Below are 24,360 nucleotides of genomic sequence, written 5' to 3'. Positions count from 1 at the left end.
GAATTACACAACTGGTTGACTTCGTTTACCTCCGAGTGTACACTCCCTTAGATAGCAGAGTAGCGTCATCGGAGTAAGAACGATTGTAGGGATCTGGGTGGTAAGACTTCAACAAAGAAGAGTGAAAGATCGGATGGATGCGTTTCCAGGTCTTTGGAAAGATCTGGCGAATCTAGCGTGGTAAGTATTTGGTGGACAACCAGACCTGGTCGTCCGATCTTCCACTTGGGGTTTTCCTCGTGATGAGCATCAGCATAGTGTTTGTATCTTTCTTTGGCCTAATGTAGGCTATCCTTTGCGGTTTAGTGGTTGTCAGGGATTTGTTTCCTCAAGACATCAAGAGATGGCAAGTTGATCAAAGGGAGCACGGAGGTAGGTAGAACTTGAGGATGGATACCTGAAGAACAAAAATAAGGACTCATTCTAATAGCCGTATGCCAGAAGTTGTTATATGCAAACTCGGCTACAGCTAGCATCTCAGACCAGTTATCCTGTGTATGGGTTCTGTTCCATAGTGAGGTTAACCCGTTCCATCTGCCCATTTGCTTGCAAGTGGTATCCAGAGGACAGGGATCTTTCAATCCCCAGTAATCTTCACAAGGTTGCCAAAAAGTGAGAGGTGTGTTGTGAGCCTCTGTCAGTAGTTATGGATGGCGCAGTCCATGTAAACAAAAGAAAGATGTCCCGGAAAACCCTAGCCATCCCCGGGGCAGTGGGTACCCCAGGTAAGGGTGAAAAATGTACAGTCTTTTTAAATGAATCCACCGTGACCATGATGGCTGTATAACCCCTCGAAGGAGGCAAATCTGCCCCAAAATTAGTAGAGATTTGTGTCCATGGACCGGTGGGAACTGGGGATTGAGTGAGTTTGCCAACTGGTTTTCTGAAGCTGTACTTGTTTTTGGCACAGACTGGGCATGAGGAGACTTAAATCTGAACATCAGTCCTCATCGTGGGCCACCAGAAAGAGCGTGAGAGGAGTTCCAGAGTGGATGTGACCCCCGATGCCCGCCAGTGGGTATATCATGACTTAAGGCAAGGACCTTTTTCTGTAAATCTATAAAAGCAACTACCAGATGTCTCTTGTAAAAAAGATATCTTTCCTTTTGGTGGACAAGATTCCTAACCTTTGGTGAAACGGTTACCAGGAACTGTTGATACAAAGATTTGACGTTGTCAAGAAAGGGTTGGATGAGATGGATCACCGTCTTATTTTGGAGAATCCGTTCCTTCTTCTCCAATCCATCTTCTTCTCCTGCTGTGGTATGCGAGGCCAGAGCATCAGCCACTACCGAATTCCATGCAAGTTAGTGATGTGGCAGTCGTACTTGTAGAAGAAATAAGCCCATCGAGCCTGTCTGCTGTTATTACATTTCAGTTGTTGTAATACTTGCAAGTTCTTATGATCTGTGCGGACCTCAAAAGGATGTTCGAACCCGAGCAGTAGATGTATCCACTTTAAACAGGCTGCACAAATGGCTAGTAACGCCTTCTCGATCACAGAGTAGTTCCGTTCGTTAGGGGTTGGAGTCCGTGAGTAGAATGCCACAGGATATTCTTCTATATCATTCCCTTCTTGTTTGAGCACTGCACCGATGGCTCCATGTGAGGCGCCAGTCTCTATGATGAAAGGTCTAGTCTGGACAGGTTGTATAAGGATGGGTGCCGAACAGAGCCTCTGTTTAAGAGTCAAAAAGGCATCCTCGGCAGTGTCATTCCAAAGAAAAGGGACTGCATTCTTCAACAGGTGGGAAATGGGTATTACTAGCTTGGAGAAATCGTGTATAATTCTGCGATAGAAACTTGCCACCCCTAGGAATCGTTGTATGTCTTTTATAGATTTGGGAGTAGGCAGGAAGTGATAGCCATCCCCTTGTGGGGAACCATCTGTATACCTTGGTGAGAGAAAATGTATCCTATATGAGGCACGGACTGCACCTCAAACAGAATTTCTCTGGTTTAGCTAACAGCTGGTTGTCTTGAAGTCGATGTAAAACTTCAGAGAGGTGTTCATGATGTTCCAGCGGATCAGTTTGTCATACAGATATATGATGACATGCTGAAACAGGACTCAGAAAACATATGGTCCATAAACAGTTGAAAAATAGCTGTAGCGTACAGCAGTCCAAAGGGCATCACCTGGTACTCAAATAGTCCAAAGGGAGTACTAAAGGCAGTCTTCCACTGGTCCCCTTCCTTCACTCGGAGCAGATAAGCTCCTCTTAGATCGAGGTTAGTAAACAATATAGCTCCCTGGACAGCTTCCAAGACATTCTTTTTCAAGGGCATTGGATATCGGTCTTGGATGGTCACCCAGTTCAGGCCTCGATAATCGATATATGGTCTCAAGTCGCTACAGTCTCTCTTAGGTATGAAAAATAACAAAGCCCCTGCAGGTGATCTGGATTCCCTTATGAGGCCCTTGGCGACAATGTCATTGAGATATTGACGTATGGTCTTCTTTTCAGGGTCGGATAGTGAGAAAATCCTCCCGAAAGGAATGATGGCATTGGGAAAAATGTCAATGGAGCAGTCAACGGGTCGATGTGGAGGCAGCTCACCTGGGAGAAATGTTGATCCTTTGTCGGGAGGAGTGATACTTCTTGAATGGTTGGAGGGAGATTAAGTGGTCCTTCCGTCTGTGCCACTCTAGCCAAAGAAGGTGCGCTATTTGGATAACCACGATCTCTACAGAACTCAGATAAGAACGTTACCAGGTTTTCCTTCCAATTGTTGTGCGTATTGTGTCTGTGCAACCATGGGATACCTAGGATAAGTGGGAAATGAGCAGCCCGAATGTTGTCAAAGGTAAGCCATTCCTTATGAGTCGTTATAAGCATCTGCACCTTCCTGGTCTTTTTGGTAATGGGTCCAGAACTCAAGGGTTGTCCACCCACGCCTTCCACCAGTTGGTTTATGGTTCGCTCTTCCAGCTGGATGTGATGTCTTTCTGCCCACCGAATACCCATGAACATTCCACTGGCCCCGCAGTCATTGAGAGCCAATGTATCTATAGAGAATCCGGTTTCATCCTGTAACTGGACGTCCAAAACCATCAACTAGTCTTCGGCCTCAGTGGGGCCCTGATAGTCTGCCTTGGAGGGATCTTTCTTAATTCCCCGGTCAAGAATCCCTTCTATGACCAGGGTCTGGAGTTTCCCGGCTTCCTAGGGGGGAATTCTGGGCAATCACGAAGCAGATGTCCCTGGGATGCACAATACATGCACAAGCCCATGTCTCTCCTTCATTGCCTTTCAACTGTTGTAAGTAGACCTCTGGTGGAACCCACCTGCATTGGTTCTTCAGACGGAGATGCATCCTTGGACATAAAGTGTGTGACTGGTTTGGGAGTAGAGTCTCCCTTTTTATCTTCGCCTTTCCTCCTGGCGTTCATGTTGTTGGAACTCTATCTGGAGAACCAAGGATATTAGATCTGCCAACGTATCTGGCCCAGGGATGCGGGCCAATTCATCCTTAATGTCATCTGCTAGCCCTCTCCTGAATATGGTAAACTGAGCAGTGTCTGGCCACCCTGCCTCGGCAGCCAACTTCTTGAACCTTGAGACGTACGAGAGTATATCTTGATTTCCTTGTCTGATATCGAAGAGGGATTAGTAAGCATTTTATGTAAGTTATTGTCTCACGAACAATGTCTTTAGACTATGAACAAAGGCTGGATAGGAAGCTACCATGGGGCTAGCAGAGATCACCAAAGAGGTTGCCCAGGCCAAGGCATTTCCAGACGTATTTGAGACCATATAGCCGATCTTGGCCCTATCAGTGGTAAACGTGGTCTTCCGAAACAAGAAATACATGGTACATGCTTCAAGGAATTCCTTGAGATTCTGTGGAGTTCCATCAAACTTTCCAAAGGTAAGGCCCCCTGAGGGGGGTTCCGTCATAATGGCCTCTCTTGCCATCGAACATCTGCCGTAAAGCTGCGTTTTCGGCTTTGAGTGTTTGTACCTCAGTGGACAAGGACTGTACCACAGTCATGAGTTCTTGTAATTGCTCCATGTTCAAGTTATCCAGGCATTGCAATCTCTCGAAACCTTGACTATGGGAAGATAATCCCTCCTCCTTCTCCTCACCGGTAAGCCTTGGATCAGTGTTCTCTCACTGAGATTTCTTAGAAGTTCCTTTCGTCTTCTTTTTCTTTGAATACAACTTCTCCTTGTAGATGTAAGGTCGTTCCTCTCTAGCCGCCAGAGCGATTTCCAGTAAAACTCGGAAACGCTACTCTGGTGGACTGGAGGAGGGACCCCAAGATATGGGGAAAAAGCATGAAGGCTAAAAATAAAACCTGGTCGCCGAGATGCAAACAGGCAGCGAATTGGAATGGGCCAGCTTAGCAAGGGCTGAGTGAACAGCAGCAGTGAGCCAAAGCAGAAACCAGAAGGTAATCAGCGGAACAGCAGAGGAGTATAGACGGGCAGGAGGGGACCAAGGTGGAAGCAGAACAAGCATAGGCAGAGACAAAGGTAAAAATGTGGGAAACGGGCAAGGGAGCCGTAGCAGATAAATAGCAGCATCTTACCCAGAGAGAAAACATACAGGGTTACAACGCAGTCAACCTCAGCCGCATTGTGACTATTGCAGTGCGGGACACCATCTTGGATGCAACAAGTAGACTGGCAACCACAGTGCAGCGTGAACTTGATGGCTAGTGCTTCCGTCTCCATCTTTGCCACAACGAGCAACATGAGAGCTTCCTTCAGAAGTATACTGTAAATACCCTGGAGCCTTAGTCAAGTGAGATTTCTTATAGTCAGTGCTGTTGTCCCTGAAGGATCTGTCAGTTCCATAGAACTCCTATTGTGTGGCCCCACTCCCCCTCCTCAAATGCCATGTCAGTGTTATGAAGCACACCAACAGTGAGATATCGCCGGATGTATGCTGTCACATCTGACAGTGTGAATGTTTCTGCATAATATACTGTAAGTGCTATGGAGCACCAGCAGTGCTCTGTGAGTTTAATAAGAGCCCAGCGTGAGCACCCTTTGCTGTCACTGCTATAGGACTCCAGCAGTTGGTGCCACCTTTAGGAGTGTACCTTGAAAACAACAGGGCCCCACATATGCCCAGAATGTGTTCTATGGCTATAGCTGTGAGAGCCTCATTCTGCAGTGCTCTGTCACTCTTGTAAGATCCCAGTAGTGTAGGTTTACTCAAGAAGTACAGTGCCTGTGCTATGTGAACTCAGCAGTGCCATCCTAGTCATGCTGAATCTCAGTATTGCTGGGTCTCTGTACTGTGAGCTTACTCCATCTGTGCCCTTGCAAGGGATACAGGAACCCTGCAGTGTGAGCTTTCTTCATATGTACGCTGTCAGTACAATAGGACTCTAGCAGTGTGGAATGTCTACAGTTGTGTTCTGTCATTGCCATTATACTCCATCAGTATAAACCTCCTCCACAATGACACTCAGTGCTACATGGGATCTTAACAGTTTTGTGTGGGTGTTATTGGACTATGCAAGGCTGACGGTAACACTTATAGGGACCTCTATCACCAACAGGGCACTCCTCCCCGGAGGAGGGAGAAAGCAGAATGCAGGAGGAGGAATGTGGCAACACTATGTTTGGTTGGTCGAGAGAAGATGACTGAGTCGGTCACGTTCAAGCACTTTTAGTGTACAATGAGGGCAAACCTGCCCATATGAGTCTCACTTGTGGAAAATGAGGGACCCTTGTTAGTTAATAATTGGTGTAGTCACACTGTGTGAGACTATACAACACTTATCTGCTTCGTATTAGGTAACCCACCTTTTGGCATAGGTCTGTACTGCACAAGTTGGTAGTGTGACTGAGCAGCCAGGCTCAAGAGGGGTACATGGGAACTGTAGAGCTGTAGCAATGAAATTTGCAAATACAATTATCCAAGTAACCCTTACACTCAGGGTTTCAGTTATAAATATTTATTTATTTAACATGCATGTTTAAATACGCGTTCTTAAAAAAGGGCAAGATATGTAACAATCAAATATACTTTCCCAGAATCAGCACAATTTAGTGGATACTCTTTGGATATGCTTTTTACACACCCGGAGGTGACTTCATTCACAAGGGCAGTAATGGCATTTATGTATCACTAGTTATACTTTGCAGATTCTGAAGTTGCAGAAAGGAAAGCTTAAAGGAAGTAAATTAAGGTTGAACAGGTCCTCGAGATATGTGAGGACAACTAAATCTTCCAATGAAATCTAGACCAGCCTTTCCCAGCAATAACAGTCTAAAACAAGTTTCCACCTCTGACAGAAATATCAAAGTCAATGGACTAGAAGAGTCTGCAGGGAACCAGGTCAGCCAAAGTCAATTGGGGCTCAGTCTATGGAGCTGAGGCACGTGTTAGATAATAAAGAGTGTTGCTAAAAATTGAAGAGTTTTGTAGAAATCACTTGTAGGATCACAAGCCGTAAAGCCTGTCAAAGGAGAGCTGGAATCAACTCTCAAAAGCAGCCAATGCAAATCTCAACTGAGAAGAGCACAGCCAAAAGACGTTGAGGTAAGTACCCCAAGTGTAAACAGTACCTCTGGTTTGAAGAAGAGTGGTCCAGCTGGATTCTGTCCTGTTGCAGCGATGCAGACCCTGGGTTCCTGAGCCTCAGTCATGGGTACAAGAGTGAGTACGTCTGGAGGGCTCCTGCGGCAGCAATTTGGAGGTCGTCGGCAGCTACAGGCTTTTATCAGATCAGCGGCACTTTGCGGTTTCAGCGCTCTGTAAACAGCACCACCGCAGATCTCGTATACCGGTTGGGCTTCCTTCACTCCTTGGTTCCTGCACTGTGGTGAGGGGACTTGAGCTCTGGTCGTCCTGCTTCGGGAGGGTCCTTAGAAGACTCCTGGAGCTTCTGGCGGGATTTCAGACGTTGCACTCAACTACGGATTTCTCGACCCCTAACACTCGGTTCCTGCAGCAGCAGAGAAGTACAGCCAGTTGGGGAAGATGGTCCAGTGGAGTTCATTTCGGGGTTAGTTGGTCCCACTAACCCAAGGGAAGATGTTGTCCCTTCCGAAGCTTCTCTTGTCCATCAGAAAAAGGAATTTCAGCACAGCAGCAGGGCTTCACCGGGCAATTCAAAGGTCCAGGAGGATGCAGCAAGCTTCGTTCACGGTTTCTTCGTCAGTCTTTCTCCCAGTGGTCGACTCTGCCTCTAGTCCCAAAACCCTCACTTTTTAAGCAGGTTTCTCCCATTAATGCCAAGCTTAGGCTGTCAATCACACAGCAAGATGGCTATCCTGAAAGGACAGCCAGCCAGCCAACCAGGACTGGTTGCATTCAGGCATTCCTAGAGACAAAGGACAGGGGAGTTTTGGGAACCTCCCTGACATCCTGTCTTTCCAGACACACTGGAGCCAGAGGCAGGCTTCAGGGCTGAATCCTGCCAAAGGCAAAACTAACAAAGGGCTCAACACAACCTCGACGCATCGAGTAAAACCCAAGAAAGACCTCACAAATAGAAAATGGCAAAAAAAGAAGATTGGACCATTTTGACAAAAATGGTCACCGATGGGTGCTATACTGCAGGTGAGGATTCAACCTGCGGCAGAAAAGCACAATGGTAGGACAAACCACTGGCACCAGCCATTTAAAGTAGTGAGGGTAACAGACAAATGTTACATGAGCAGGTAGAATCAGGGGCAACTAGGTAAGCCACCAGCACTCCACATAAGATGGTGTATGCTGGACCTACAAAGAGAAAAGTGAAGTATAGTCAGTTTCACTTTACGATTCTGGGAACAGTAGTTCACACAAGAAAAAGATATTTAAACCTTATGAGAAACCTAATGGATTTTTCTATGACTTTGCACTGAAGGTGCTGTGTGTCACCATACAAGAAGTAGATGCCTAGGAAGTTTGTCAGACTCTAAAAACAGTGGAAACATGTAATCCAAATCAGGCCAAAATACATGAGAGAGTAAGAAAAGGGTTTCAAATTAAAAAGTCCTGCAAAAGAGCCGGGGGTCTCTAGGGTTGAAGGGAATTAGCACAGAAATGAGAATTCTCCCTACCAACCCTGTCACCCTAATGCGACCAGGGACAAGAGCGATATTGACCTGATCAAAGAATACAGACTGAGGAGGGGAAAAGTAATGATCGATATGGCAGTAATAGGTCAAATGTGGTTGGGGTCTAATAGCTTCACTGATGTTTTGGAATTAGAGATCCTAATGTTTGTATTTAATGAGCAAAGTCACAAAAACTATTAACTTTAACAAAGTTGAATTTCTCCAGCAGCGGCCTATGAATTAAGAATGAGTAAATATAATGAATGTTATGATCTTTTTAAAAATACAGAAAACATCATTCGACCAGAAATGTGAGGGTAAAATATATCATTTCAGCAAACAAATTGCAGATGCCACAGTGCCACTCAGTAGCCACCGCTGGAAATTCATCTACAGCTCAGAGCCTTTCTGCAATGCATTCTGGATATTGAAATGAGCTCAAAAACATACATTTTGCTCCAGAAAAAAGATTTTCTTTGCCTTACAGGGCAGCACACTTTTATACATATCATTTCCAAGCCAAAAGAAACAGCTAAAAAGGATTTAGACAAACACATATGCTTTTCACTGTAATTAGGAATCATCACTGGCGTGCAGTGACTGCCATGTGATTAAAACGTTAGAGCATATTTACCAAACAACATCAATGCCCTAGTGGGTTTAAAATGTATGAAAGACCCTTCTACCTGGAGTGTGAAGTACAATAGGCCATTTCAGCTAACATTTATATATTTATTTTTCCCAGTTGCAGACGACTTGAGCGGACCCTGCCATCTGTGGCTACTGGGGCACCTTTCCCGGGTTGAGTGGTCTCTTGTCCTCTTCCCTACCCCCGCTTCCGCCAGCAATTGGTCTCTCCCCTTTACTTATTTCTCACCGCTCTGCACCGCACCCTGCACACCTTCGGCCATTTTCCTGTGTTTATTTATTTTTATCCCCATTGCGCCGCTTCCCGACTGCCTTCTTCCAGTCCGCACTGTTTTCATTATTTTTTCCCCTGCTCACCACCTCCTTCCATTCCTACTCCATCTCCTGTCATCCTACCGCTCACCCGGCCCGTGATTGGTGGCCTCCACCATGAAGTTTGTGAACTCCCTGAAGCCCTATCCCAAAGCTGTCCTTTTACCCATCTGCAGACAACTTGAGCGGACCTTGCCATATGTGCCTCCTCGGGGCACCTTTCCCGGGGTGAACAGTCTCTTGTCCTCTTTCCTACCCGCACTCCCATCTACAATCAGCCTTTTCCCTTTATTTTTCTCCCCCCTGCACCGCTCCACGCGGCCTTCCCCCTTATTCCTTTATTTATTTATTTTTTTTCCCTTTGCGTCGCTTCCTGCCAGTCTTCTTCCACTCCTCACTGTTTTCATAAAAAAAAATTCCACTGCTCGCCACCCCCTTCCTTGCCTACTTCCTCCCTTGTCCTCCTGCCCACTTTTGCTGGCCTCCAATGTGTTGCAATTAGACGAAACTTGGGGCTAAGCATTGTGTCACACTTAGATGTAATTGGGGGTAGGCTATTTTAGTGCACTTAGATGGATTTGGGGTAAGGTAATTTATTGCACTTAGATGGAATTTGGGGGTAGCAAATATATTGCCCTTAGATGGATTTTGGGGGTATGCAATGTATTGCACTTACATTTTTGCGGTAGGCAATGTATTGTACTTAGATATATTTTGTGGGTAGGCATGTAGTTACACTTATGTTTTCTGGGGGTGGGCAGTGTATTGCACTTAAATGGACCTTGGGGGGTTGGCAATTAATTGCTCTGTAGGTTTTTCTTGAGTGGTGTGGGGCAATGTTTTGGACCACAACTTTATAAAGGTGGCCATTGCTCCTGCTCTTAGATGATTTATAAGTGTAGCTAAGGGTTTTGCTCTGAATATACATTAGGGTACCCAACACAATACACTTAGAAGACTTGTGCGGTTGGCCAATGTGCTGCACTTGGAAGAACTCAGGAGGGCGACCTTTGTGTTGCTCTCGCAGGATTCTTTGAGGGTAGTCATTGTATTGCACTGATTGTAGCCTTGCCCTAGCGGACCTCTTGTGATAAGCCTTTGTATAGCACTTGAAATGGTTGTGCAATTGACTAGGGTGCTGCACTTAGTTGAGTCCATGGGGTCGACCAAGTTATGGATTCTAGGCGATTGTAGAATGGGTTACATGCAGAATGTTGCCTGTACGGTTAAGTGGGCACTTGAATGTAGACACTTAATGATAGCTGGATGCATGTACCCACCATAACATTCAACCCAGATGCTTCAGAATTTGACGAATGTACCATTTCTAGACTTTCACTTGATTATAATCAATGCAGTCTTTCCCCTCGCACTCCGCACTTTGGAACTAACCAAAGGTGCGGCCACACTCCTGCACACATCTGCTTTCACATACAACTCGAATGACACTTTGCACAACATTTCTGCCGTAAGAATGTAGCTACCTCTCACGACGAAATATTTGAACTGTAGCTACACACACAATTGTCTATCCTCTTACACACACCCCTCAAGCTTATTTCCCATAGTGTACCTCTCTCATGGACATCATCTGGGGGTTACCAGGGGTCGCAGTTGCGATCCCAACTTAAAAAAAAATAAAATAAATGTGAGCTCCTGGTGTAGCAGGCCCACCCGTGGCACAGGGGCCCCGCCACACCAGGTCTGGCGGGTACCTGGCCCAGTCCTCACCCATCAGGGTGAAGGCTGGGCTGGGGAGTCACTCAGTAGGGGATGAAGCTGACCATGACATGTGGCACATGTCACATGACTCGTTCAGCTCCAACCGCTTCTCCCTCAGCTTCCTTGCAGCTCAATTCAGGAACCGGGAAGCTCTTGCAGCTTCCTGGTTCCTGTTTGTGAGCAGCACAGAGGTGCCGAGGGGGCCTGGAAAGACAGACCAAAGCTTCAAGAAAAAGGTAAGAAAGCTTTTTGTTTTTGAAAATGAGGTGTATTTTGCATGTATAACGTGCGTGTCAGATTTATTTATCTGTATGGTGAGTGAATGATAAGTGCTGTGAAGCGATGTGTGTTTTTGAATGTTCTGGGTGGGTGGGTGTGTGCCTGTTATAAGGAAGGAATTGATTCAAACAGTAAGAGAGACACAAATGATCACAGTTCAAGGGTGTTTATTGAACTACAATTGGGTTTGAAAAATGAATATCTAATCCTAAATCTAAAGATGGGAGCAAGCTACGACCATCAAATAATACTAAGGCAGTCCTAGTCGAGTCTGTCAAAATAAAAGGATCTCTACTAATAAACCTATTGCCAATCCATACCTCTAAACACAAATAGTGTGAGAAACAGTGTTATGCAAAAGAAAAGTGTTCAGGAAATGATATGTCATGATATTCAAGTCATGGCTCCCCTTCCCCATGTTTTCAGCATGGGACAAGGTGGCACAATCGAGCTTAGCACACTGTCTAGCTCCTCTAGCACACGTATGCAGTTCACAACTTCAGCATCAGGGCCTTCTGGGCCAAAGTCTTTGCCATTCAAAGTCTCTTATTTTAGAGGGCCTGATGGCACATGACAAACATTAAATTTCCTTTCTTCTTTGATTTTACATATACAACTTCTTGGGTGCTTTACTGTTCACCCCTTGTCCCCCTCCACTGGGCTCAGACCCACTTTGACACAAAATCTTCAATTGGTCTCCCTCCGCCGGCCTAGCACCAAATATTCCAGTGCCCGCCATACAATGCTGCCGTCTCCACAACTCACCGGCTGTGTTAATTTCACTGATACTGCTTTGTTCTTGGAGCCAAGGACAGTACCATGGCGGCTGGTGATTCTCCTCGCCTTGATTGTTGAGGCGTGAGGGCCTCGGGTATCTCCGGCACACAATGCAGGATTCTTCAGCCTGGTTTCTTGTTCTTACACCTTCTATTCACGAGGTTACTGGAAAGTAATGGTTCCTTGTCGAAAAGGTCAAGGTCACTTTCCTCCTTGCGATCCCCTTCTGTTTTGCCTTCTTTCCTCTCTCATTCAGCTGCCGCCTCGAAACTGCTCTTTCCTCGTGTGCTTTGCTTCGTTCAGACTGTGGTTTTGTGCTCTGCCTTTTATCCATGTGGGGGAAGCTTAATGGAAGTCAGGTGTGTGTGATGGTCAGTAATTGCCTGATCTTGCCCGATCATTGCATTGGTACACGTCAGGTATACGGCTCGGTTGTTAGTCTGTTTTCTCTCATAGCAGGCTGTCTGTGAGAAAGTGTTTGTGTTGTAAAAGGGGGCGGGGGGTAGAGTTCCTAAATATTCTACCTGGTAGGATGGGCTAAAGGTGTTACAGGGAAGGGGATACTGCATCTTGGGAGGATAGCTGAGGGGCAACGTGCTCCCCTTGGAAGCAACATGACACAGAGCACCACAAGTTCGATCCCTGGGTCTGGGCTTAGAAATCTCTGGGTATTAAGCATGTTATTATCATATCATCTGGTGTCTCAATCCCAGAAGACCCCTCACCAAGGTGATCCTCCCAACTGGTCCACCCCCAGGAACTGGATCCAAAAGCGATGGCCGTGTCCTTGCCACCTGGTTGACAGATCCCCAGGGACTAGTGGGTGAGACACCTTCTGGTTTCTCACACTGTGTAAAAAATGTAATGAGTGGATGTAAGAGAAAGTGAGAGTGACTGGTGGGTGAATGAGAAGTGATATGATGTGAGGAATGTTCTGGGTGGGTGGGTGTGTGCATGTGTAGAACATGTAATGAGTGGGTGTAAGAGAAGATGTTAGTGATTGGTGTGTGAATGAGAAGTGATATGATGTGATGTGCGTTTTTGAGTGTTCTTGGTGGGTGGTTGTTTCTGTGCAGAGACTGCTCGGTGAATGAGAAATGATGTGATGTGTGTTTCTGAATGTTCTGGGTGGGTGTGTGCCTATGTAGAGAATGTAATGAGTGGATGTAAGAGACGGTGTGAGTGGCTGGTGGGTGAATGAGAAGTGATGTGATGTAATGTGTTTTTCTGAATGTTCTGGGTGGGTTGGTGACTGGCAATTGTTTACTGTGGCGTGAGATTTATTACTCAGCATCTTTAAAAGGCAAGCACGATAAATAGTGTTACCTCGCTAGAATTATGTTTTGGTGTACCGGCCTGTATATTTTTTTACTGTAGCATGACGTTTTACTAACTGAGCATCTATGATGAATCAAACATGATAGGTGTTCTTACGGGTCTAGACTGGCTTACATTGGAACCAGTTTGGACAGGTTTTTATATTGCGACATGTCACTTTTAATGGTCAAACCAACGGGAGTATGTTCTTACATAGGAGTACTGGCATATTTTATTCAGAGTCAGTTTTGTTCCCAGTGCCAGTAATGATACTATAAAAAAAATCTTAAAGCGTACATGTGTATGGTCTTATATGGGAATACTAGCATATGTTGGTGGAGCCGGCATGGAAATGTATGGGCACAGCCAGCATACATTTTTTTTTATACTGGCATATATTGCAGGGACCGGCATGATAATGCATTGGGAAATGCCCTATCCACTGTTGGAAACTTGCATCTATTGTACTTTTGTTCATGATTTATTCTACACCCTACCAAACAGATTGCTGGCCTTTTACCCAAATTGTTAGCCTTTTACCCACATTTTCCCAGAAAGTGTGTTGTGTAATGCACCATGTTAACCCATTATTCAAATAAATTTCTCTGGGGAGGGCGAAGAATCTCCCTCAGCCCCCACCCCCAGCCCATTTTCGTTAGCTTGGGCTCCCTCACTGTGCTCGGTCGCAATCACATACTTGTGGCAAATATTTAAACCCTCCAAAAAAATAACTCACCAGCCATCATTGGTGGCTGGTAAATTTGTGAACCAGGCACCGCCCCTTCTTTATATGTTACGTTAAAGATTTAAGCTTTGATTGAAAAACATATGTACTTCTTTCACTTGCAGTAGTGCATGCCCCTGCAGCGGCATTATAATCATCATGGACACTGTGCACACGCGGTGGTCCAGAACGGCCCGGGATGTGCGTGCCCTGTGATTTGTTAAGTAGCTTGGGGGGAGGGGCACAGCATGGCTCGCAGGGGAACTGCCACATGTTGTGCTACGCCATTGGGCACCACTGGGTCTGACAAAGAGAGTGTGCAGTGGGTGCCTTGAAGTCTGCCAGTGAGACCCCGGGTGAGAAGCAACTTGTGGGTATTTTCAATGTAAAATAACTGTGTGGTGCCATGGATATATGTGTGCAGCAATGATATTACATTAAATGGTGTTTTTTATAAAGTCCTCTAGCACCGAGTATTACGCTTAGATAATAAAAACTATGGGGGGTATTGGGTGTATTGAAAGAACCTTTCTCATGTATTATACTCCTGCAAAGTTAACATTATCAGGTGCACTCCCCTGTGTTCACGCAGACCACTCTAATAGGTTTCTTCTATCGTAGTGGTAGCTACTCTTAGATAAATTTATGACCAGGGAATTCTGTTGATGCTAAATCCTGGTCAATGATTTAATTTTCAGGCCTTACTCGTGCAGCATTTGTCTCCTGGGTAAACAGCAGCACACACCTTCCCAGGTCAGTGTTTTTTTGGCTCGTTTAACACAGCATCTATAGATCAATGGACTTCTGTGTCCATTGATCTATAGATATTTTATACATTAGCTGTAGCCTGCGTTAGAGATTTCAGCTACCCTGTTACAAATACTGCATTATGTATGTTTTACATATAGACCCCGCGTCGAATCTGGAAAATGACATTCCCCACATGTGTTTCCCCACATGTGTAATCATGGACAAATCATGCCTCTGTGTGTCTCGGTTTTTATATCTGGCTGAAATGAGAGCACCTGCAAACACAGGTGCTAGAAGCATCTGAAAAATCTGAAGGTTGTTTGCCACCACTTCCTGTGATGTCACTTTGGGCAGGGTCAAATGACATCACTTCCAGTGATGTCATCAAGAGGCCAAGGGCCAGTTGATGTCACTTCCGCTACCCCAGGCATTTTGGTGAAATGACGTCCCTGACCTCTCTCCACCCATACACATGCCAATTAGACATTGGTGGCTAGCAGGGAGTCGGCCAATCCCTCATAACCTTTAATGGACATTATTCACACATGCATGCTAGCACCTCCTAACTTTCCCATACTTCAGACATCGGTCCCTCCGAGGGCTGCAACATACAGCATACTCATGATGAAAGGCGCTATACAAATGACGAAATGGATGAATGAATGAAGCACATTCCCCACAGTACCATCCAGTAGGCGTGTCTAGACGTTCACCCCCAATTCCTCTCCACTTAGCAATGCACTTGGGGTGGGCGGTTTGCAAATTAGCTGAACAGCACACATTTTTGCTCCTTCTGAGAAAAGTGTCTTTGTCTTATAGGACAGCACTATTTTGAACATAACTTTATCAACCCGAGAAAGACTGATCACAAGGATAGAGAAAACCATACATTTATGTATGTATGTATGTATGTATGTATGTATGTATGTATGTATGTATGTATGGGATTTATAAAGCACAACCCTAGATGGGAAGTGATGCAGAGCTGAACATAGTGGACCCACGTAGTGGGATACAAGTAAAGGTGCAGGGTTAGCAGGGAACCTGGAATGGATTTGAGGAGCAGGAGAAGGTGGGAGGTTGAGAACAAGTTGAGTGATCAGCAACTGGCAAAATATATTTGAGTGTAGGATCTTCAGGTCCTTCCTGAAGTGTAGGATTGTGGGCACCAGTCTTATCTGAGTTTTTGACTTGTTCCACAGACAGACGCGTAGCAGGAAAAGCCTGTTTCCTGTTTAGTTTCCTCTATTGCCGTTGTTTATGTTGCTGCTTATGACTGAGGTATGTGGGTGGGAATGTAACAGAACGAACAGAACGAAAACATATAAGTCATCCTTTCAGGATTGTAGTCCTGGGTCATCCTCTCTCCGGTCACCTTGCAGGAAAGTAAGAGCCCCTCGCAGGCATTGATTTTTTAAGTGCCCTACATTTCTTTCTTGGTTTGAGGTGTCTTTCTGGCCAGGAGGTTTCTGCTCTACTTCTCAACATAGATACCTTTGGCACTACCACCACTTGGCCTTGCATCCTCGAAATGCAGGCCAGATATCTGATTCTTTAAGATCTTTTGCAGGATTACATTTGGCCAGGGGTTATGAGGCTTATCTCCTGTAGGGATAGCAGAGACCCACCTGGCTTCTCTTTCGTCACAAAGCTAAGAACCTCCTTAGGCACTTGGCTCCAGGCCAACCTTCTCCCAGGTTGATCCCTTCTTTCTGGTGACGTCTACTTCCCTCATCTTCTTTGGCTGACACTCTCTTCTTCTTCTCCTTCTCTCTCCCTTCTTTTCCTCTCCGATTTGCCACATTTTAATCTGGTGCTTGTTAGTACCCTTCTAGTTGCTCCTCTAGTTGCTCCTCCATGTCCCCTTTCTGCCCCCTCCTACTCTTTACCCCTCTCCCCCTTGGTGTAATTTTGCTTCTCTATCACCTCCTCCACTCTGTCTCTCTCTCTACTGCTTTCTTCATCACTTCCTGCTCTGATGCTCTTGCACATCCCAAAGTCCTTCCCCCAGCTATTCATTTACCTCCTCCACTCCTCCATCTCATGGTCTTTTTACTGCCTCTCCTCCACTCTGTTCTCTGATGTTCCCTTTACTCCCACCTCTCCATTCCTCTGCTCCTACTTAACTTCCCCACTCTTTCTCTGATGTAACCTTTACCACTTGCTCTCCACTTATCTGTTCCACTTTCACCTCATCCAATCCTCCTCTGCGACTCTACTCTACTTCTCCATCCTTCTCCACTCCACCTTGCTGCTTCACCACACACTACCTCACCCCTGCCGCCTAAAACTCCTGACTTGCGCACTTCCACTTGTCCTCTGACTCCTCTTACATTCAAGCCAGTCGTCCCGCTGCCCTTTTAAGTATAAGATTGACATCAGGGGTTTGCAAGGGGGGAAACCCTTATAAAAGTGCTGTCCCGCCCCCCCCAACCCCTCCACGGCTCATTCAGTTATGTGTGTTTGTTTTGGTCTGCCACCCCAAGATTTCCATTGTGGCCACCTCTATGAAAAATGTCTGGGGGCGCCAATGCAGTTGGGGGCTTGTTGAGAGTGAGCAGTCTGATTGGAGTGCGTGGGGAAAAATACGAACTGTCCATCTGTTCTTAGTTGCTGTACACTGTGTGGGTTTGATTGTCAAAGTAAACATGTTAAAAAGAAAGGAGTCGTTATGTTAGAGGTTAATAAAGGGACATGGCTCCCTTAAGAGGGAAGAACACAGGACTAGAGGGGAGGGACCAAGGGGAGAGGAGAGGGAGGGAAGGCACAACGGAAGTTTAGTTTGTAGAAGAGAATAAAGGAAGTTAACTTGTGACCCTGTTTCTGAATATTATTGAAAGCAGGCCCAGCGGGCCGGATGCAACAACTGCCAACGAGCCAGGAAACAACGCCCGTGACCTCCGTGAGTAGGAGGAACGAAGAAGAAGTGTCCCAAACAGCATGCAGCGCAACTTGCAGAGGAGCCTGGTGCCGTGGGACGTGGTCAGGTGGAAGACAGAAGAGGCGGAAACCGTGACGTCATCGGCTGGAGGGAGCAGAGACTCACAGCGTGAAGGAGAAGAGGCAAGCCCAGGAGACTTAAGGCAGGTGGAAGACGAAAGCAATGGAGAATGTGACGACATCGGCTGGAGGGAGCGGAGACCCACAGTGAGAAACGGAGGAGGCACAGAACGTAGCAGCGACGGCTACGAGAAGGGAGGCGACGCGCATCGAGGCCAACAGCAGGCATACAGGTACGCGACAGCACATCCCACTAGAAAGCGAGGATTTAAATGTGAAACGCCAGTCAAACCCACTAGAACACGAGGATTTCCTCAGGATTTGAATATGAAACCCCAGTCAAACCCACTAGAACGCGAGGACTTCCTCATAATACGAAGTCAAAGACACCGAAGGCAGGCGCACAGCACCTGTGAGCCACTAGAACACGAGGATTCAATAATAACAGACTATTGAAACACTGGGCATGGCACACATGAGCCAAACCAGCTGGCCAAAGCTTCATTAACAACTGACTACTAAAGCACTGCGTGTGGCACACATAAGCCACTAGAACACGAGGATCGCCCCCAGAGACGCAACCCAGGTGGCCAAAGCTATCACTGAGACCACGCCACAGGATCAGTGGCCCCAACCACAGCACAGGCTGCGCTGCTACACGAGTAATAAGCGCCACAACACACAGAGGAACACGGAAAGAGGGAGGGCGCTGAGGACGCCCGGGAGAAGACCAGTAGCCATTATACCTACCAAGAAAAGTCATCACGTCTCAGCCATTGGTAGCACAAGCAGACCAGGCTGCTAAACCCACCGTAAGAGTAGCCCCCACCAACCCAGTATCCTTTCTACGCCGCCCAAACCACTTCACCTTGGAACCGTAGGAAGATCAAGACCAAAGATGGCAGGAGTGGATGGATGAATTTGAAGAATTCATGAGGGCAGTAGGAAACCAAGACGCACCCAATAAACTAGATATCTTCACCAATCTGGTAGGACAAGAGATGAAAAGCGTTAATAAAACCATTCCTCCACAAGAAAAGACTACCTTCCAACCCTCATGAAACAATTGGACTACGTCTCCAAAGGAAAATTACGTACTGTGACTTTGCAAATTTTAACTATTATGAGGCTATACGCCTAAGGGTGATAGAGGGGTGCATATCCTCAGAATTCAGGAAACATCTGTTAAAGAAAGCCCTCCCGTTACAGGAAATAGTGGAATTGGCAAGGGTCTATGAACGAGTTGACGCACAGGCGGCCCAGATAGAGATCCCAAAGAAGACAGACACGGTTGCCGCCACAGCCAACAGACCCCAAGGGCAAGCTCGCCAATTGGGCACACCATCCTGTCAAGACACCTGGAGTGCTGCCCGCCGGACCCGAAAAATAATGCTACAGATGCGGGTTTGAATTCACACACAAGGGCCAATGCCCCGCCATCAGCCAAATGTGCTTGAGGTGCGGCCAGGAAAACCATTTTCAAATCATGTGCCGTGAAAGGATTCCCATACTGCCGGTGTATAGGCCGCCCCTGCAATCCATTCCCTCCCGGAGGTACGACCCAGCAAGAACATCCAACGTACGACCATACCCAGACAGAGACGGCACCAGAACCAGCTTTGGTAGAAGCACCACAACATATCCAACGCACCCGGGGTTCATTCGAGCAGTCGAGAACCTACAAGTTGACACACATGACAGAGTATTAGACGCTCAGCAACACTTGTTTCATGCACAACCATATCAAGGAGAAGACCAGCGACGAGAATTCCCCGCTGACGACCCGTACGAGAACCCTCTGACAGAAGAAAGCCAAATGAGCACAGAACAATACTACGACTATGACTGGTACAGTAAGGAATATGTCCGGCTCATCTGCGACACATCTGATGATAGCACGGCCCTGAAAGTAACAATACTCATGGGAGGAAACAACACGCCTTTCCTCATCGACACAGGGACCACCGTCAATGTAATGAATGAGAAGACATACTAAACCATGGCTGCCATTTACCCGCTACAACCATCCCAGGCCCACATTTTTCAGTGGGGTGCACCCCTACCATTGCAGTCCAGAGGACAGTTTCTATGTGCCGAGCAAAAGGAGAAGTGCTGCTACCAAAGGGTTCTGCCCATACTGGTCATATTCCGTATAGACCTAATTGGGGACCCTCTGTATTACTAATAGAATGAATCCAAAAACAGAGCCCAACAGTTTGTCCGAAAAGCAACACACAGAGAGGGGCTAAGCAATAAGTTCAAGTGGTTATATTTGAAAAAGAAATTGATTTTCACAAGTAACAGTACATGATTAAACAGAAATGTGCTGGCAGCATAAAGGTGAATTAGCTCCTGATTTGGGTTACTTTTCATCAGAACAGGAGGAAAATGACAGAGCTACTGTAGACAAATACACGTTATACACAGACATAAAATTGAGCAAATCCGAGAGAACAGGTCTGCAATGGGATCCGGTCTCAAAGAAACAACCATTAGATTTCTCAAACAACAAATCACCCTGGTTATACTCCTCGGTATTCACCAGGAAATGAAAGTTTGCAGTTACATAAATCACAGAAAATGTACATAGAAACGAGTACAGTTTAGGTTTACATCTACTCATTACGATAAAAAATTCTGAAAGGGTTATGCCACCATGTAAACCAATTGACAATGCTCCTACCAAACGGTTGGCATAAACATTCGATGCTCCAGGTTCTGTGGTAAGCAATGGTATCTATTGGTTATTTACACAAAAAGACACTCTTTGACAGTTTCTATGTGACCTGGTACACAGAGAGCGACGCAATCCATGTCATCAAAAGCCCACTCATGGGAAGATGCCTCCCTTAGGAGGGAAGAACACAGGACTAGAGCGGAGGGACCCAGGGGAGGGGAGGGGGAAGGAAGGCACAAGGGAAGTTTAGTTTGTAGGAAGAGAATAAAGGAAGTTAATGTGTGATCCTGTGTGAATATTATTCCAAATCAGGTTTTTATTAGATATACTTAAAGCCAACTTGGGCTTTGTATAACACATAGGAAGCAAATTTGAGTGGGCACCACAGGGGTATTGAATCTTTCTGGCGTTCTCAAAGGTCTCTGGTGTAATGAGTCTTTTTTAGGAAGTTAGGTCCTATGTACAGGAGCTGGCTGAAAAAGGCCTGGAGACACCCAAACCCAGAAAAACAGCAAGAGCAAAAGATTAGGTAAAAACCCAATCATACAGCCGCTCTCTGAAATCCCAAACTGGGTTTTGTGTTAGTTGCAATTTTACTATGTACAATTCCTCTGATCCAATCTTGGAAAAGAATTCGAAAGTCAAATATATAGTGGTTTTTCAATGTTGATTTTATCCATCAAGTAGAACATTTTTAAAGAAAGGAGTGACAAGTAGCCACTAATAATGTTCTTCGTGAGGAAGAGATTTCCATAAGTCACTCTATCCGTAGACTTATATTGTGCCAATGCATTTCGGAATACAACAAATTCCTTCATCAGGGCAAGTCTAAAACATAACATTTAAATGCAATTGTGCCAACCATCCCATGGTTAATATCCATATAAAATAAATCCCATATTTAGAACAACGTAAGTATATAAACATCAACATGAACAGTCATCATCCAAATAGTTGAAAAAATATGAAGATAAACACATACCCGACAATGTAATGAGCAGGATCAGAAGGCAGGTCAAAAAATAAAAGAAGCAAATCGGATCAGTACAAAGGTAAGTAAAGACGTCCTGTAACAAAATGGAGGGAATTGGGTCCATTACCTGATGTAGGTGAGTAATGGCGAAATCTATGTTTCAGAGGCCAGGCTGCTTCACCGTGTGCGGCGGGCAGGTACTGTAAATGGTAAAGTAAATATATATGAAGGACCTATCCAAAATGTAGCTAATCGCTTAAAGAGAGAACAAACGTGGATTGTAGCTTACCATATGTAGAGAACGGAGCAGAGAAGTTCTCTCTGCATCTGCCAACAGACACAGTATGATTGGGTTTTTACCTAATCTTTTGCTCTTGCTTTGTATAACACATGACAAACAACAATTAAACATTTTCCAATTTAAAAAGGAAGTCCAAAACGCCACACTGTAAAACATGTCACAAAACAACTTAGTAAATTATTCAATACATCCTAATATTTCTATAATCTTCATATAAAATAACACAATAAAATATATTAGGTTAATATCATTCCCTCTCAAAAAAATCATCCATAAATTAGGCACTTCCATAGTGTCAATGCCATTATCATAGGAGTTAAAATACTTATTTTGCAGATACATTAACCTTTCACATTTCACGATCAGATGGTGTAATGATTCCAATACCTAATTGCCACATAATCAGCATTTTCTGGACTCAATCGATAGTCCTAATCTGTCTCCTTTAGTCTCCAACGCCTCAGACACGTTGAATTGTAGGAGTAGATATGTACGGAATGTTGTTATGCTTGGATGGGCTAAAGTGTACATTGGTGGCTTTATTCTAGTGAGTCGCTCTTCACAATACGCACCACTATGATGCTATCTTTATCATGGTTTGCTCATAGGCAAAGTCATTCAGTCTCCTATTTAACCACCTTTTCAGGGCACTTATTGTGTAGACAGAGTTACAACCCATTGTCCATTTCTTGTGTATTTTATATAGTAATCCCATGGTACCAAGTGACACATTGCCTTCCAACCGCAGGAACGCTTTTAAATATGGCACAATTTGCGTGTCAATTTGCAGAGTGCACACCTTTTCATAAGACATCACACATTGCCTAAGGTAAGCATACCAGATTCCTTTTATATTAAACTCTAGGTACAGGTATTCAACACTCATGCATTGGGGAAGTCGCAGTAGTGTTCTCAGTAGTTTTGCTTCAAAGGCCACGAGACGATTTTCATATTTATGGCCCCAGATCTCTACAGCATACAGAAGAGTGGCCCTTACTTTTGCTGTATAAATAGCAATAACCGCTGACACGGAGTAGTCCTTATTTCTTCCAATATATATACTGAGAGCATGTACGGAAGTAACACACCGTTTCTTCATGGCTAATCAATGAGCTTCCCAGTTTAACTTCTCGTTGATGATAATACCAATGTATTTATATGTGGTGACTTGTTCAATCACTTTCAACTGTAGTGTCCACCTATATTTCTTTGTTTTAGGCTTTTTGGTGAAGATCATTATTTTACTTTTTTCAATATTTATTGACAAGCTGTTAACCTCAGAGTATGCAACTAGAGAATCGAGCATACGCTGCAGGCCAACAGGTGTGTAATCAAGAATTAGCAAATCATCTGCGTACGCAAGACATCCTATAGTGACATTATTGATTTTTCCTGGATTTGCTTCAGATAGATTAAATGCATCTTTCATATCAGCCAGATATAGGTTAAACAGAATGGCCGCAAACATACACCCTTGTGTGATACAAATGGTTGTTATACACTTTTATTTGTATAAATGAAAATAAAAGGGGTTGGGGAATGGCCTAATTATCCCTAACTACTAAGAGGGTTTGCACTGCCTCAACAGATTAATACTATGGACCCGGTTAGGAAGTCCTTCAAATAGAAATTACCACCGTCCTGTGTCAAAACCCAGGGGTGTTGCTAGGTCTGGAAAAGGTCTGGGGATATGGTAATACTGGGACTGTCGGGACTCGGGGCTAGCTAGCCTTTTGGTTGTAGCACCTGAGATTCTATCTGGGGCTACAACCAAAAGACCAGGGGCTATTCCCCCCATAGCTCCCGCTAGCAACACCTCTGTCAAAACCTATTTCTGTCCCTTTCACTTGATTTCTAAATAAAAATGTGTGTCTTCTTAATTCCAGAAGTAGGTCTCTCCGGTTCTGAATGCCGACACGAAAGTGCAGTTCTTCTGCCAAAAGAATATCAATAGTTCAATATTCACTGCCCACGGGTTCAGCCAACTTAAAGATATCCCAGTCCCACGCTCTCCTGAGGGGAACATCTTCCTGGGTTCTTGGTTTCTCCTGTTTGCAAAAACAATGTTCCCCTGGGGAATCCCATGGGGAATTTCTCTTCCCCAGCTCGTAGCACAAACACGATCCCTTCTAGTTTCTTGTCAGGCCTGGTTCACTAACCTGCCAGACCTCACCGTAGACTTTTCCAATAGGGTATTAAGTCTGGTGTACTCGCCTGCCAGACTTGATTTCCACAAGCTTCACTTTCCTTGATATCTATGTTTTGGGCTCCGGCCCACTGGTTATAAATCTTCTGCTGTTGTGGTGGGTCCTCAACCCTCATGCACTACTCTGGTGGGCTTTGCCCGCTTTCATCTGGGTCCCAGACTCTGTTCCTTTGGCGTGATGGGATCCCTATACCTTGGTTACCTAGTGTCACTTGGACAGACCTGGTACTCCCCTGCCAGATGCTATCCCACATAGATGTACTACCAATGTTTTTATCTGACGGTTCACTTTGCTTTCTATTTCCTTGTTTCACTTAGGATGTGTTTGCCAACTTCACACAGTTCGTAATGCTTTATAGGTTCTCTTTTTCAACCTGTGTGCTCTTCGGGATGTTCTTACTGGGCGTATAACTTTGTTACTATTTGTATGCTTCCTTTTCTATCCCCTTATAATCTTCGGGATGTTTTTATAAAGTTGGCAAAGTTTGTATTATATTGCAGGAGAACTCTTTCACCCCCGTGGGTCTTTCAGGTTGTTTTCTGGCACTTTCCCTACCTTTGGGAACTCTCGGGAGGTATTTGGTCTCTTCGGGAGTTGGAGCAAAGCTTCTCCGCTCCTGCCACACTCAGCGTCCTTCTCATATCTCTGCAGCTGCAGCTTCTCT

The 24,360-nt window shown here is 45.3% G+C and overlaps 2 long non-coding RNA genes across 2 annotated transcripts in view; one reads left to right on the top strand and one right to left on the bottom strand.

Moving 5' to 3' along the window:
- The window catches only part of LOC138568517 (uncharacterized), a 282,465-nt gene that overhangs the window by 18,543 nt on the left and 239,562 nt on the right, over positions 1-24,360 (top strand). The gene's annotated exons all lie outside the window — the stretch shown is intronic.
- Positions 20,866-24,360, bottom strand: part of LOC138568490 (uncharacterized) — a 63,519-nt gene continuing 60,024 nt past the window's right edge. The window contains exons 2-3 of the long non-coding RNA XR_011302830.1: positions 21,316-21,388; positions 20,866-21,043 (exon numbers count right to left, since the gene is read on the bottom strand). This is a non-coding gene — a long non-coding RNA (uncharacterized lncRNA). The remainder of the gene's footprint in view (positions 21,044-21,315; positions 21,389-24,360) is intronic.

The sequence above is a fragment of the Ambystoma mexicanum genome, chromosome 1p, assembly GCF_040938575.1.
Source record: "Ambystoma mexicanum isolate Mex_15411 chromosome 1p, UKY_AmexF1_1, whole genome shotgun sequence".
Lineage (NCBI taxonomy): Eukaryota > Metazoa > Chordata > Amphibia > Caudata > Ambystomatidae > Ambystoma > Ambystoma mexicanum.
Note: the sequence above shows the minus strand (reverse complement) of the source record. Positions and strands in the feature narration are given on the sequence as shown.